The sequence below is a fragment of the Lepus europaeus genome, chromosome 1, assembly GCF_033115175.1.
Source record: "Lepus europaeus isolate LE1 chromosome 1, mLepTim1.pri, whole genome shotgun sequence".
NCBI lineage: Eukaryota > Metazoa > Chordata > Mammalia > Lagomorpha > Leporidae > Lepus > Lepus europaeus.
In genome coordinates this window covers 20,444,312-20,461,087 of record NC_084827.1, presented here as the reverse complement: position 1 = coordinate 20,461,087, position 16,776 = coordinate 20,444,312, and the positions used below count along the sequence as shown (strand labels likewise).

Genomic DNA, 16,776 nt, shown 5'->3' with positions numbered 1-16,776 from the left:
TGCAGAAAGTTGGCAGGACACCACAGAAAGAAGAGCAAACCCAGGGCTGGTGCTTTCCCACATGGCAGCTAAAAAGTATGAATGACAACTAATACCCAGGGGCACAAGATTTCAAATTGGAGATCCTCTTTCCTTTCAACTTTGTTTACTCTTCTTGTTAAATTTGCTCTTTCCCCATCCATTCCACATGTTATATCCTGAGTTTCCTCTGAGAACAGTGTCAACATGGGCATGAGTACTTGTCCTCTGTAATTCTGTCTCTGTCAACTTCACTGGGCTCTGTGTTCTCATTCCTTGGTGAATGGGTCTTGTTTGTTTGTTTGTTTGTTTGTTTGTTTTGACAGGCAGAGTGGACAGTGAGAGAGAGAGAGACAGAGAGGAGAAAGGTCTTCCTTTACCGTTGGTTCACCTTCCAATGGTGTGCTGGTGTGCTACAGCCGGCGCACCGCACTGATCCAAAGCCAGGAGCCAGGTGCTTCTCCTGGTCTCCCTTGCGGGTGCAGGGCCCAAGGACTTGGGCCATCCTCCACTGCACTCCCGGGCCACAGCAGAGAGCTGGACTGGAAGAGAGGCAGCCGGGACAGAATCCGGCGCCCTGGCCGGGACTAGAACCCCGGGGTGCCAGCGCTGCAAGCGGAGGATTAGTCTATTGAGCCGCGGCGCCGGCCAAATGGTCTTGATTTTTCTGCAAGAAGCGTCACACTAATGATTTTACCCTTATTAGCACTTGCACCTCTTCCTCCCACTTTTGCCCCCTTGAATTTTGTGATGCAGTAGAGGACGGCAAGAAGGTTGGTTCCCTTCTTGTGCAAGCAGCAGCAGCTCAGTGTGGTGGACTTGGGATAGGAGGATAGGTGAAAGGGGAATTGGAAATATTTGAAAGGAATGATATGAAGTTCAGTGGACAAGGCATTGAGCGACCTTGTTTCTCATCCATACTCTGCTGCTTGCTGTCTGTCCTTGCACAGCACCCGCAGGTATCTGTCTGTGTGTCCCCCCTCCCCCTTCTGATCCTCCGCATTTCCACAGTGATTAGCTGCAGGTCATTGTCTGAGCTATGCCCTTGGATGGTATTTAATGGCAGCCGACCTGCTCTCAGGACTGACATGCCGTGACCTTCTAAACCCTTCCCTTCCCTTCTCCATTTTGAGTTTCAAATCAGGCCAGCCGGTCAGCAAGTGGAGTTGATGAAAGTTTCATCCCGATGTGAGTGGAATCTGTATGCACGGATGATGACAGTTGAGCAGAAGGCCTGAATCTTCCCTCAGGTCAGCAGGTAAACAGTCTAATTGGATGGCAGAGCTCGGTTTTAAAGGGTCCTGAGCTCAAAAGTAAGCTAGCCAAGAGCTAATGCTAATGCCATTGATCCAGTTTATCAGAAGAGCAGTTGGAGCCCTAATGAGCTGAGGACCTTGAGCTTCTGGAATAGCACTGTAGTGAAACGGAGAAGCTGCCTTGCGCTGTTGGATCAGCGTCTGAGACAGGCTGCTTTTTGTGGGTTCACTTTTTGCCTAGATGTCTGCCAGATATTTGTGCAGGACCTGGGCCCCTACACAATCCCTGTTTCTCAATGAGTGCTCTTGGTAACTGTTGACTTTATGTAGGAATTGTTTTTTCTTTAAGGGTCCAGATTCAAACACGTAAGCTGAGAAACACATAAGATTAAATTTGTGTTGGAATGCTGGTTCCCCCACGTCACACCCCTTTACCAACAGCCCAGTTTGTAATTGCCAGTGCTGACTGTGGGTGCTGAGAAATTGCAGACAGTTGCTATGAGAACCTTAACTTTCGCATCCCCTGACTCGCTTCACCTGAATGAACAATGTTGAAAGGTGAAGGGACTGGAAGGAGAGGGGCACAGAGGCTGTGAGCTAAGGGGATGAAACCCAGTTCTCTCCTTCATCACTTTGAATGGAAGCTTCCCGGAGCTCATTCAGCAAGTTTGTTTGCCTTAAATCCTAAGTAGGAAGTAAACTAGTTTGACCTTTATTTGCATCAAATTGAAAAGCAGTTCAAGTTCAATACTTAGCGGGAAGATTGCCTTTAATGAGCCAAGTTCAGCGGAGCTGGATTTTCAGCCCTTAATGTTTCGGAGATGAGATGTGCGTACGCAGTGAGAAACTAAGTGTATAGCCTTCACTATGGTATTCAAAACAGAACCACTCTCCCAGCAGCATTTAAGAACAACAAAACAATGTGTGGGTACATTTGTTATGGTGGTGGCTTCAATTTTGGGGGCAAAAATATTGCTCATCTACAGAATGTTCCTGTGTGTCCTGAATTTTTAAAACCATCCTCAGAGGACAGCTCTACTGGGTTTGTACTTCCTCTGAGAATGAAATTCCTGTTGCCAACCCGGCTCCTTCCCCTTCTTCTAAGTATGGCCCCTGCACAGGATTCCTTGTGGGCTCTGGGCTCCCCACCAGCAGGAGGTGCTTTGTCAGCCTTTATCAGCCTGGCTGTCTGGGCTGCGAGAGCACACTGGCACTGTGTTTCTTCTTTCTCTCGCTATTTGATGTTCATATTTTATGGTGAACAGAACCAAAAGAATGGTTGTTCCCTCCCCTCCCTGTTAGCGTTCCCCCCGCTGAATTTGAAGGAAAACTGCAGTGCCCACGCTGAACTCGGTTGTGTTTTGGAGTAGAAACATTAGTGAATCCGTGGACACCAGAACCCTACCGTGCTCAAGGATGACTCCTCTCAAAAACTTGTTTAGTGGGTCTAGAGCAGGGCCAGAGATTTTTGCATTAATTAACAAGAAAACCTCCTCATCTCCCATCCCACCCCCAGCTACTACCTTTTTTGTTCTTGTATAGTTTTTGAAATTATGAAATGTCCATTGCACACGCAAGGCCTTTGTGGTTAACGGAACCAGTCTGGGAGCCAGTCCCCACCTTGTTCTGAGGTTAGGCTTCTCCACTCGCTGGCTCTGTGAAACTCTTCGTTTGCTAATTAAAGAAGTGGGGATGAGATGGTGTAATTGTGATCAGGGAATCATCCCTGTGAGGTGCCTCTTATCTGGCATTAAAGCGCCTGTATGATACAGGCAAAATGCTTGGTGGCCTTTTTTGAGCCAAAACTTGATGCGTGACGTGAATCCTGTCCACATCAATGTTGTTGTCTGGAAAGTCTTCAAGCTGAAGATGTTTTAGGGCATGTACTTGAACCAGCACCATCCTCAGCTGTTGCTGCCTTCCATGAGATAAAGTATGTTCTTCCTGTTAATTTCCCTTCCTCCTGCCCCGGGGAGCTACCCCTTGCTTGGTCAGAGGTGCCGGGCTATTACTGGAACCTCCTAGGCTGGTCTGCCATCGTGACCACAGTTTTCAGAGCTGTGATTCACGTTTCTTGCCTTGATGTCTGTAGTCACGTCCCGTGTGTGCTACAGTAGAATGGGCCAGTTATCCCCACGCTGAACAGGGGAGCAGACAGTGTTTCCAGTAACAATGGTTGTTGTTGACTACATTTCAGATGTATATAAGATTACAGACCTTTAAAATGCTTATGAATCCCAACCATGTTAAAATGGATATTATTTCCCCCCATACAAAAAAAAGATGGCAAGAGTTGGCGAGGATGTGGAGAAACTGGAACCCTTATGCACTGTTGGTAGGCTGCTATGGAGCAGAACATGGAGGATCCTCAAGTTTTAAAAGAGAATTACCATATGATCCAGCAATTCAACTTCTGGGTATCTAGCCAAAGGAAATGAAATCAGTATCTCAAAGAGGTATCTATATTCATATGTTCATTGCACCATTCTCAGTAGCCATGATATGGAAATAACCTAAATGTCCACCCAGCCATGAATGGAGAAAGCAAATGTGATAGATACTTGATAAGGGATTGTTCTTTAGCCTTTAAAAAGAAGAAATTCCTGTCATTTGTGACAACATGGGTGGCCCTGCTCAGATACAGCATGAGTCTGCTTTTGTGAGGTGGCTGAAATCATCATTCATAGGAATGGGGACTAGAGCGGGGTGCTGGCTGCCACGGGCTGGGAGGATTAGGAAGCAGTACATTACTGTTCAGCTGATCCAGAAACTCACTTACGCAGGAGGAAGAAGTTCTAGAGATCTATATAATATTGGACCTATTAAAGACACTGTGTTGGTGCATATTCACATTTGTTAAGAGGATAGATTTCACATTAAATGTTCTGACCATATTAAAGGCAGGAGACTTTTGCCTCTTAAAAGGATTGTTTCTAGGGAGTGAAGCTAATTTGGGATAGAATGTGATGGTTCAAAGCAGGGGATGGAAACCTAGGGCTTGAAGTGGTTGAAGCACAGACATGAGGTCAGGGACCTTTCTCAGAAGCTGCTCTGTGCTTGGTGGCCGCAGGTGTGTGTTAGTGCCTGTCCCTGAAGATACAAACAGGCTACTTTCTCAAGCTGGGAAGATCTTTCTTTCTTTTCCTAGGCCCTGTTTAGACCTGCATGTTGGAAAAGCCCCATTTGCCGCCTTAAAGGAGCTAGCTCCTGTTCTTCACTTCTTAGTATAAACACATTTCCCTGCACAATTTTGCTGACCCTTGGCCTTCAGTAATAATGCCTTCCCCCATACACAGTGTGTGATCCCACACTTCCCTAGAGTCCCCCTCCCTTACTTCAATTTCTCATTTAATGTCTGCCTTCTCTCCTAGACTTAACTCCCTGAGGTCTTTGTGTTGTGTGTTGAATCCACAGTGCCTTATCAGTCCCCAGCGCACAGTAGGCACTTAAATATCTGTTTAATATGTGATAGTTTCATTAGCTTTTGAGGCCATGCATGCTTCAGCAGAAAACAGGAAATGTGAAAGTTTTGTATCTTTTTACCTTCAAATCAGTGCTTAGTAGCTGTTTATCTGGGTTTCTGTTGGATATCATTTCTAAGACATTCAAGGATTTTTTTTTCTGTAGACATATTTGTGGTGCCAACACACACTTTTTTTTAAAAAATGATTTATTTATTTATTTGAAAGGCTGAGTTATAGAGAGGGAGAGAGAGGGAGAGGGAGAGGGAGGGAGAGAGAGAGAGAGATGTTTCATTCCCAAATGGTTCACTTCCCAAATGGACACATTGGGGTCTGGAGCCAAGATACAAAGGCCAGTAGCCCTGAACTCCATCAGGGTCTCCCATGTGGGTGGGCACGGGCCCAAGTATTTGGGCCATCTTCCACTGCTTTCCCAGGTGCATTAGCAGGAACTGGTTCCAAAGTGGAGTAGCCTGAACTTGTACCAGCACTCATGTTGGCAGCTTAACCCCAGCCCCACGCACCAACATGCATTTCTAAGAGTCTCTGTAGAGCCTCTTTGGCCTCTAAGAATAAAGACTGTCCTCAAACAGAGATCATCTTTGGCTTCCAGAGGTCAGGCAACAGCCACAGAGGGTGCAAATTGCTGAAACAAACTCACAGAACACGAGAAAGCAAACTTCTTCAAGAAACTCTTAGCTCTAGCCTGAAAATTAAGAATTCCATGCTTTCTTGTATTTTCTCAAGGCCTATGGCCTCAGCAGCCTCTGGGGACTCCTGCGCAGGTACATCAGCTTTGTTAGACTTTATGGCTGTTTGCTTCAGCTTTCAGTGCTAGTAACTCATTTTTGACATGACAGTTCACAATGATCTCGATTTTTTTCTGACGTTGTTTGTCAAAATTGAAAGTGTCAGATACCCAATATTTTGAGGCCAGTAATTAACTAGAACATTTGTACTTACATAGAAGCTTGTAAACATATTCTTCAGCAACACAGTCTTGGTCGTTTTTCATGTGTGGGTGAGTGTAGCATAAATAGAAGAAAAAGTCTGGTAAAGTGCTCCGTTCCCTCAAGCCATGGCTTTCCCCCCAGCCTCCTCAGTCTGCCAAGGACAGCAGGTCCCGTGTGCTCACACCAGCTTCCTGCCTTCCACTGCCCCCCACACACACACCCAGCTGTGCTTCTCTTTGTAGATTATCTACTGATTATTTTTCATTTCAACTCCTGTTTTTTGTGGGTTTGTTTTGTTTTGTTTTGTTTTGTTTCCAACTCTTAATTTTTTCTCCACTGTGTGTTTTTTCTGTTCCCTCTAGTAGACGAGGGCAGATAGGAAGTAAGTGGTGGCTGTGTGTGGACCGACCTGTCTGCTCCCAGTTTTTAGGTGGGTCACTTACTCATTCCATCTCCTTTTACTCTGCCTTTTATTGAATTTAGTGGCATAATGATACCGTTAGGGGCAGCAAGAGAAATGTCAAGGAAAAGGAAAAGTGCTCTGTAACGAGGAATGTTCTCCTTGTATATTCCATCAGTGGCTCCTTTTCACTTAGATTCGAAGCTATTGGAAAACATGCCTTGTTAATTTTCATGTATTCAGCGGCTGCTTATCCAATTTGGCAGTTACCACTTCCTTCTCTGGTCTCTCCTGCTGCTACTCTTATCTTTTAGCCTTTTCACTGTTCCTCCTCCACCATAGGGAAGGAGAAGAGGGAGGAAATAACATTTAAACCATACGTGTCACTACTTAATTTTTCAGTTGATCAGTCCGTTTCTGTGAGGAAATACGTCAGTTTGGAAAAGACGTTGGTTAGATTAGGGAAGTTGAATTGACTTATTTTAAAAGATCCCTGTCTCGTGACTGCCTCCTGCTATCATGGGCCAAGATGCAGTGCGTGATTAATACGGACCAGAAAGTGCATAGGGCGCCTAGTGAGGGCTTCTCAGTGAGGGGGTCTGGCTGAGCCTCTTTCCTTCCTTCCCCACTTCCTACAGCAGGCTTTGTTGAGTGTGCACAGTGGAGGCCTAGAGGCCTAGTGTGAACAAAACCAAAGCCCCCCTTCATCGTTAGGGAAGGGCGGGCTCTTGTGTTCAGAGAATGGGCATCTTCATTCACTCCACCAAATGAGGATGGAAACCTCAGGTAGCAGGAATGGCCAGTCCCTGCCCCACTCTGCCTGTCCGTGATGAAAGGTTGGCTCTGTTGGTCCCTTGACACGAAGCTGAAGGAGACGCTGGGTAGATCATCTCCTTCTTTCATGTTGTCTGCCTTCAGTGCCTTGTGTAGGGCGGCCATTCCTGGCCTCCATCCACGTGACTACTCTCTCTGAGCTTCCCATTTGTGCTGGCAGAAGTTGGGATCTGGAGAGCGATATTTCTTTTGGATTAATTGCCAAAGTAATTATATTATAAAATAATATGCATGGTTGATACGTAATATATCCCTCTCTAGAGAGCGGGAGTGCTTCACTGATTTGGAGACAGGAGCAGAGCTTTGTGAGAAGCAAACGCCTGGAACCAGAGGCAGGGAACAGGGGACAGGAGGTGGATAAAGCAGAACCACTGTGATCACACAGGGTGGCCCCAAGGAGGATCCATCGCTCTGGTTGCACCTCATGAAATGGCAAGTGTGTAGGAGGTGCCAGTCCTCGAGATTAAAAGTAGCTGCATGTTAACTTGTCCAGACCCACAACTTGTTCCAAGGGAGTGCCCCTGCCACCCGTGGGTCCTGCAGAGAGAATCCCCTCCCCTGCCCTCCTGCTGCCGGCACTGGTGCCATGTGAAGGGTCCTGGCCAACAGAGCAGGATCTGGAAGCTCTGGAAAATCTCTCCCCTCTCCCTTCTTGTTGAGCAGGCCACATGTAGCCTCTCTGTGTGGGCGAAAAGCACATAAGGAGAATGCCTTATTTATTTTGAGTCCATGAGCTTGCGTAATGTGCCTATTTAACACCCTCCTAAAAGTGCTTTGCAGCACATGCGCGAGTATCCAAGCCCACTAAATCCTGCTCTTCTGGGCACAGTGGGTTGTTTTAGGCTGTTCTGCCGCCGTGTATTTATGGACAGGGGCTGGAGTTATGACAGTTATCTCTGTTGGTTAGGGCACTGATATATATCTGCCCGCAGCGCCCATGGAGAGCTGCACCTTATCTTGAGAGAGCGTGGAGAGAGCGTTCCCATAACTCATCTTGCAGGGCACTGGGACTGTCAGTGTGGGAAGACGCTTCACACCCTCTCTCAGTGGGGTGGTGCTGGGAGGTGGTGGCACAGGGTTATACATACAAGGGAGACAATATTTTGACGTGTTTCCTGGCATGCCCACCCCTCCCCCCCCCCCGGCCCTTCCCACGCATGCCATCAGGAGTATGTTGTGCTTGGAGAATCAGTTTACCACAGTCTCCCTTTCAGACGTTAATCCCATCTCCTGCTTTCAGTCTCATGGCCCCTCTGGTGAGAAGGAGATCATTGTTAAATGTGTGTCGACTCATGAAGCTTCCCTGCTGAAAACTTCTCAGTGACTCATTTGCCTTCAAAATAAGGCATTTGTGGCCCTCCATGTCCCACCCCCTTTTCATCTTGTGAGCTCCACCACCTGTACCCCAGCACCGCCACCAGGCCTGCTTCCTAAGCAGAGCCACGTGGAGGATCCAGAACCAGACTCTTCACCTCTTTCTGCTCTCCCCACTCTGTTGCCCCACCCCTTCCATCAGCAGTGCCAGGTCCCCAGAGCACCCTCACTGCAGCACAGAACTATCTGTTGGCGTGTCTGCTGGGTTACTAGCCTGTGTGTTCCTGGTTCTTCTCGGTATACCCAATCCTTAGCACAAATTTAGTGCTTCTGGATGCTGCTTAAACACAGATTTTCCCGTAGTACTCCCCCACCAGGTCTCTGCTCCCATCTCCCACTTCAGTGGCCTCGTGCGCTCCCTGAAGTCCTGGGTACCCCCACTTTCACTGACTGCTGATGGTGGCTGCATCCAATGCATGGAAACCTTTTTTCTTTTTTTTTTTTTTTTTTTTTTTTTTTTTACGAATTATTTATTTATTAGAGAAGCAGAAAGAGAGAGGGGTCTTCATCCACTGGTTCATTCCCCCAGATGACTGCAGCTGCTGGAGCTGTGCCGATCCAAAGCCAGGAGCTTCTTCTGGGTCTCCCACGTGAGTGCAAGGGCCCAAGCACTTGAGCCATCTTCTGCTGCTTTCCCAGGCCCGAGCAGAGAGCTGGATCAGAAGTAGAACAGCCGGGACTCGAACCAGCGCCCATATCAGATGCTGGCACTGCAGACCACAGCTTTACCCACTACGCCACAGCGCCGGCCCCCGGCAACCTTATATGTAGGAGCAAACCCATGCAGAGGAGGGCAGTGTACTTGTTAGATCACATTCACCACTCAAGTCAGTGAGATTCCAAATTACGGAGAAGATGAGGTTCCCAAAGGTCTCTGCAAATTAATGCAAGAAATAAGTGAACAGGGTTTTGCTTTTGGGGCTGCCAGAGACCTGGAGCTTCAGCAGAGCCCTAAGTGCCATTTCCTGCTCTGGTGACAGTCATTACTGGCTGCTGAGCTCCAAGGAAAGGATCAGGCCCCAATTTAGACAAATAGTCCCTTTATCATCCCAGGCATGAGCGCATGGATGGGGCGTGTGTATGCCGCAGCACGCATGCATGCCTTCATTTCCTTGCCACTTCCTCCTGACGGTGTCTCCCCTCCTTCCTCTGTTTTACCGCATCACTCAGATGCCTCTTATCACACTATAACATTGACTTGTTTGTTTTATTGCCTTTTTCACTCCTGAGAACGATGGTCCCTGGAGGCAGGGATTCCTGTCTGCTTCATTCACAGCCTGTGCTCAGCACATGAACCATCACCTTGTTCATAGGGAGCGTTGAATCCACGGTGACCATTTCCCTAAACCAGGAAATCCTGGGAGGCCCCGTAGAAACCTAGCATTTATGTCTGCTGCTCAGTGTCCCGGGGCCAGTGTGGTGTGGAACAGCAGATATTAACTGCGTGATTCTGCAGTTCCGTTCCTAACTCCCCATGAAAATAAGCACAAGTACCATTTTTCCTCGGCAGTACCTTGCCATGTTTTTCCCGCTGCTTCTGACCCATGGAAATAGGGCAATGGCAGCGTTGGCCTCATTTGGAATCAGCAAAGGAGCCTGGTGGCCAATTCACTAACTTGTGCCTTCTCCTGCACAGGTTGTCAGCCCCAGATGCAAACCTGGAGGTATGAGTAATGTAAGCGAGACGATGAGGCATTTCGTTGTAAGAGGGCCTTGGGCATACTGTGACTTGTTCCCATATCTTGTCCTGATGCCACAACTACTATCATACTGATGCAAAATAAGGACGGTGAACACGACCTCCTGACTTCTGACCGTCGACTTTTGTTGGGAGAGAGGGTGTTGTTTCTGTTCTGCCTGTACCTTGCCAGCCTTGGCTATGCTGCAGAAATTCCAAGTCTTCCAGAGCAGCGCTGTGATGATGGTAATGTTGGCTACAGTTAAGTGTGTTGTGATCAGCATGTGTTTCCTCAGCTGGTACATGGTTCTGTGTTGAAGGCTGGGGGCATCAGGGTACAAGGTAACTGTTGTTCCCTTGAAGGCCTCAGTAGAATCTGCTGAGCAACCAGTAGTCCAAAGTCAACACAAATCTAAAACCCAGGTCACCTATTTGAAGCTTCTTCCTCATGAAATTACGTTGGTCTAGCAGTTTGGAATGAAAATCTCTGAGTTACATTGTTCTCTGTTTCACTAGTGAGTGAACTGAGCTCAGCTGTGTATGTTCATGACACTCGTGGAATTATTCAGGGCACGTACTGCGTAACTGCACATGGTGGCCCTGGGGTGCAGAACTAGGACTTAACCCTGAACCACTCTCCTCTGTCTCGGAGTGTCAGAGTGGGCCAGGACGTTAGTAGGCGTCTCGGAAGGTAGGGTGCAGGTTCACCGTAGAGCAGGTATGGGAAACTTTTCTTCTGCCAAGGGCCATTTGGATATCTATAACCTTTGCAGGCCATACAAAATTATCAGCCTAAAAAATGAGCCTTCTGTAGATTTGCCAAATTTTGAATCCTGTCTGCCTTTGCCTGGTCAGGGCCAGACCAGATTGCTTCGTGGGCCTGTGTGAATTACATGAAGGCCCTGGGTTAATGGGACACGTTCTCCCAGGTTGACAGTGTTTCATCCATGCTAACAGATTCAGAGGACTTGTTCTTTGGAAGAGTCTGGTGGGGCTCTCCCTGCACCAGCAGCTGCCTCTGCTGCCTTCCCTCTGGCCTCTGTAGTTTGAGTAGGAATGCACTAGATGCCATGGTAATGGCATTAGGTGTAAGAAGCGGTGACTTCTCTACCTGATTTTTCTGGACTCAAAATCCGACTGAGAGATGAGCGCTGGGGAGACAGGGATGGTGAGCGAGCACACGCTGCTCGCTGGTGCGTTCACCGATGGCAGCTCTTATTACAGTTCTAGGAGGCAGTGGTAAATCAGCCAATTAATAAAAACGAATATACCATTGGAAGCTGTATCTGTGTGGAGCTTGTTGTTGTTGTGTTAAATTGGCTAATTTAACACCGCCCTAGAATGGTAGTGATGGCAGTAGCAGCAGCCCACAGGCCCTGGGGAAGGTGGGGGTGACTCCTCCAGCGCCTCCCCAGGCGTCACTGCAGGCCCAGTGTCTTCACTCTATGACGAAGCAGGACAAACAATAGGTAGCCGTCCACCCACGGAGGCCCCTGGGACTCTGCAGCAGGCTCATCTGATCTGCGCGGGGCCTGGGAATGCCTCTCGGAGTTTTCCCTGCAGACCACACTGCAATCCGTTTTTATCTGCGTTCCCGCACACGGAGCTCTCTGTGTGTTTATTCATCCCTGGGTGCCACTCTGACAATGGTTTTTCCATTCCGCTCAAAGCCCACGCCTGGTTCTCAGGGAGGCCTGGCCCTGTATGCAGCCCACTGAGCAATGGACAGCTCGCTCTGACCGCGCCTCCTCCTCTGTCAGGCTCTTCCCGTTCTCTGCTGCTGGAACCTCCCATGACCTGGTTCTTCTGCTTCTCCAGACCTTTGGTCGGATGCCACCTTCCAGTGAGGTCCTCCCTGACCCACCTCTTCTGCAAAACCAGGGCCAGCATTGTGGTGCAGTGGGTGAATGCCAGTTCAAGTGCCAGCTGCTCCCCTTCTGATCCAGCCCCCTGCTGATGGGTCTGGGAAAGCAGCAGAGGATGCAGCTCCCGGCTTTTGGCTTCTGGCCCAGAGGACGGAAGCTCTCTTTGTGTCTCCATCTCACCCTCCCTCTCTGGAACTCTGCCTTTCAAATAAGTAAATAAACCTTTAAAAACATAGTAATAAACAAGAAATAAAATTGCAAAGCCTTCCCACCCTTGCTTATTTTCGTTCACAGCACTGTTACCATCTAACAGTGAACATATTTTCATTTGTCTTTCTACTTCCACCAGGAACCTAAATTCCAAGAAGGCAAGGATTTTGCCTGTATATATCCCCAGCATGTAAAGTAATGCTTGGCAGTTAGCAGGTGCTTGGTTTGTGTTCTCATTCCTTCCCCTGTCCTGCCCCCATCTTGATCCCCCACCCCTCTTAGAATCCACCTGTTCTCAAGTTGGAAGGAAGTCAAACAGAATCTCTCTTAGTTGCTGCCCACTGGTCCCCTGGAACTGACTGTACCTTTGTTTTTGTCACTTCCCTCCCAGATCCACATGACAACATGGGGGCCAAGATCAAAGTTGCTTCTAGAATGATTCTCATTATTGATTTCCTAGCTGTACCTGGGGTACATAGGCAAGTTGTTCACTAAATGAAATTAGATGCAGCCGCCTTCTCCCCCCACCTCATGACCCCCAGTTATCTCAACACAGAGAAGTTTTGACGCCATTTGGATATGATACCATTCCTCCTTCCTAGCCACTGAGCTCTAGTGGAAGGAAGACCACCACCATCTGGCAAAGAGTTGGGTACAGAAGTCTTGCTGAGGCACATTGAGGCCCCAGCTGATGTTAAGTAAAGATAAATTAGTAATGAGGTCCAATCAGCCTGGTTATATGACTTTCTCCATTCAGCTGTGATCTACAGGCCCAGGGGCATCAGTTGCTGAGAAAATAGACTTTAAATCTGTATTCACCATGATCCTTCTATGTTGATCTCTGAAGAAAAAAATGGATTGGGCCGCCATCTCTATTCAGATCTGCTCTGACTTATATTTTAGGAGGAAGATTAGGACCAGGCTCTGAGAGCCTTTAAGGGATTATATCAGATGCTACAGTGTTACAGTGAAATTGGAAAGAGACCTTAACCTCTTTGAGAATCAATCCTAGCCTGCCAACTGCCCTGGAACATCCCCGGATGAAGCTTAGGGGAATTCCCAAAGAAGCTACGTCTTGGGCAAAGTCTTTGCTGGTGCCTGGTTTGTCTTTTTGTTACCAGATGGTCTTAAGAGGCAGAGACGGGTCTTTGGCAGAGGGCGCCCAAAGTCAACTTCATTCTTCCTGCAAGAGAGTGCTAATGAAATGCATGCCTCTCAGACAGCCGTAGCATTGGATCCAGATTCTGAATAAGTACACCCTCACACACATACATTCCTGCTTCGTGGATTAGAACTACAAGGTTAATTTAGGAAGTATCCTGGTGCCTCTTATGCACATGGGATACATTCCAAGGCCCCCAGATGCCTGTGCATACATACATACATACCTTTGTCAAGCTGCATTTATATATTAGACACAGTAAGAGAGTAACTGCCGTAACTAACAATAATAGTGCACTGTAATACACATTATGTGAACCTGGTATCTCTCCATTAGAATACCCCACTGTGGGGCCAGCACAGTCAGTGTGATAAGAGCTGGCTGCGGAGAGACCACAGGCAGGTAGTGTGTCATGGAGACCCTGGACAGGCACGGTGCACGCCCCAAGCAAGAGCAAGCAGGGCGGGGGCGAGGCTCCATCCCACTACGAGGGTGGTGCACAATTTGAATCTTACACTTGGACTTTTTCATTCAATCTTTTCAGAGAACAGGGGTGGCCATGAGTCACTGAAACCACAGGAGCGCAGCTGTGGAGAAGGGGGGACCTCTGCATGACCTACGTGCATTTCTGAATCAACGGCCACTTTTCCCCTACAGCCATGAACAGCGGTGTTCATAGGTGTTTTCTTCCTTACACACGGAGCCACCCAGCTGGCCGAGGGAGGTCTAGATGCAGGCATCCGCATTGTAAGCGGTACTTGACCAGCAAGCTGAAACTTGAGAGTAGAAGAAACCTTAGGAGGATGGCAAAACAATTAAGAGTAATTGCTTGGATTGAGTGTTTGCCACTGTTTAAAAAAAAAAAAAAACACGCAGAACCCTAAAACCAAAACCACCAAAATTTAAACACTCCTTTTGCCGTGGGAAATCGTCTAATCAGCCTCCTTTTCTTCTGTTGCCATCATCAGCTTCTGTTTGTCTGATGATTCATTTTTAGTATCTTCTTGGGCTTATGAAAGCAGGAAGATTGCCTGGGTTGGAACAAGCTTCTCTACCATTTCCTTTGTGTCCATTTTCCACAAGAATAAATAACTTAAATGCCAGCGGCCACTGCCTCACCAGGGCTCTGAGACCTATTTGGAGGAGGGGGTGGTGTTTTATATCAAGCGGGGAGAAAATCAACAAACAAGACACCCTTTTGTAACACCGGAGATGCCCTTAAAAGCAGAAGGGCATCTTACGTTTCCTTAGAGAGCTGATCAATCAGTCTGATCCTTCTCGGTCACTAACCTGGGAGCTGGGGTGATCAGATGCGATGAACATATTAAGATCCTTTCACATAACTTACATAAATGAGAAAGACCATTTACAGGTAGCATTAGGTATATTGGTACTTATAATTTCTGCTTTTCCTTGTTATTAAAAAGAAACAATAACTCCAGAGAGTTCTAATATAAAACTGTAGTACTCTGTGTATAAGGGGGTCTGATAGATTCTCTGGCTGCTTGCAGTTGCTGTGCTGGAAGGAAGACGGGGAAGGAGAACGAATATAGTCAAATAAATTAAGCCATGAAACCCAAATAGTGCTGTGTAAGCGCGCTGACTACAAACCAAACAGAGAAGTGTTTGCAAAAGAATACGTGATCTTAGTTGAAGCTGACTAAAACCAGAGTCTATGTATATGTGTATATATTTCCCTTGCTGTGAGAGAGTTATTTCATAGTCTCAGACTTCAGAAGAAAGTATCATCCATCCATGAAGAAGAAAGCAGATGAGTGTATTTCCCCCGTATGGCAGCAGGTACCCTTTGTCAGAGGAGAGTAGCCTGTTTTCTGGAAGGCCTGGAGTGTGTGGTTTTCTATCTTAAAGATCCCCATATTTTTTATGCTTTTTTTTTTTTATTTACTTGCATTTTGTTTCTTCACATTGTCCTTGTTAGCATCAGCCAGGTTAGGTCCTGCCGTATGTCCTAAGGACTACTCTTTGTGTCCTTTTTCTCCAACTCCACCCTGCAGGGAGCTCTAATGTTGAAAGCTGTGAAACCATCTTGTTTTGTAGATGAGGAAATAAACGCACAGAAAAATGCGGCGGTGTTGTCCCAGTCCCACACTGTGTTAGTGACAAAGCAGCGCGTACATTCTTCAGTTCAGCTTGACATGTTTCTCACTTGCCTTTTGTTTATTTTAAGATTTATTTATTTATTTGAAAGTCAAGAGTTAGAGAAGGAGAGACAGAGAGAAAGAGATCTTCCATCTGCTGGTTCATTCCCCAAGTGGCCACAACAGCCAGGGCTGAACCAGGCCAAAGCTAGGAGCTTCATCAGAGTTGGCCTTATGGGTACAAGGACCCAAGCACTTGGACCATCTTCCCCTGCCTTCCCAGGCTTTTAAAAGTGAGCTGGAGGCCGGTGCCGTGACTCAATAGGCTAATCCTCCACCTGCGGTGCCAGCACACCGGGTTCTAGTCCTGGTCAGGGCGCCGAATTCTGTCCCAGTTGCCCCTCTTCCAGTCCAGCTCTCTGCTAAGGCCCGGGAAGGCAGTGGAGGATGGCCCAAGTCCTTGGGCCCTGTACCCGCATGGGAGACCAGGAGAAGCACCTGGCTCCTGGCTTTGGATCAGCGCAATGCGCTGGCCGCAGCGCACCATCTGCAGCCGCCTTTGGAGGGTAAACCAATGGTTCACTGTCTATCTCTCTCACTGTCCACTCTGCCTGTCAAAAAAAAAAGTGAGCTGGATCGGCAGTGGAGCAGCCAGGACTTGAACCAGCTCCTATATGGGATGCTAGTGTCGCAGGCTACAGCTTAATCCACTGTGCCACAATGCAGGCCCCTTCACTTACATTTTTTAGAACAGATAGCTCTCGGCCCAGCACCAAAGCTACTTGAAAGCATCAATTCAGAGGCTACTGTTATGTCTTATGTTAGGCAGTTTATAGAAAACTTGGGAATAAAACATGTTTTCTTCTTTCTTAGGACCTGAAGTCAAATCAACAATTACTTTTTAGTTTATTCTGATTATTGCATTCTATTTGATCTATTTTTCTCTAAGTTGTTAAACAGCCTTAGGCCAAAATCATTATGTGCTGACCTGAACAAAGAGATTGGGGCAACACTATTGCAAGCTGCGTGAACATGCAAAGCATGGCCAGCCAGAGTGTAGCAGGTTGTTCACTCTGGGGGAGTGCAGATGGCGGCTAAGCATAAAAGTGGGGGTGCATATTTCTCAACAGGCTGTCCTCATGGCATTTTGAGTGGAACATTTCCTCCTCATGGGGATGTCCCCATGAATTGCAGCATGTCTAGCATCTTAGATCTCCCTCCTGGGTACCATGGCACCATCCTGCCAAAGAAACCTTGGGGGCATCGATATACCTCCATGTTTTCCACCTGCACCTCCTCCCCCAGGGGGCTTTGTACAGCCTTTGGAGTTCCTGCTTGTTTGGGAGTGTTGGAGGAGGCAGTAGGTAGAAACCAAGGCAACACTGGAAAATAGATGTAGTTCAGGAGGTAGCCTTCTCCTTTTCAAAGCAGAATCAGTTTCTGTTGGCAGTGGCATCCAGAGACAA

General features: G+C 47.5%; 1 protein-coding gene across 1 annotated transcript in view; it reads left to right on the top strand.

Annotated features, from left to right (window-relative positions):
* SND1 (staphylococcal nuclease and tudor domain containing 1) overlaps nt 1–16,776 on the top strand; it is a 409,440-nt gene that overhangs the window by 275,125 nt on the left and 117,539 nt on the right. The gene's annotated exons all lie outside the window — the stretch shown is intronic.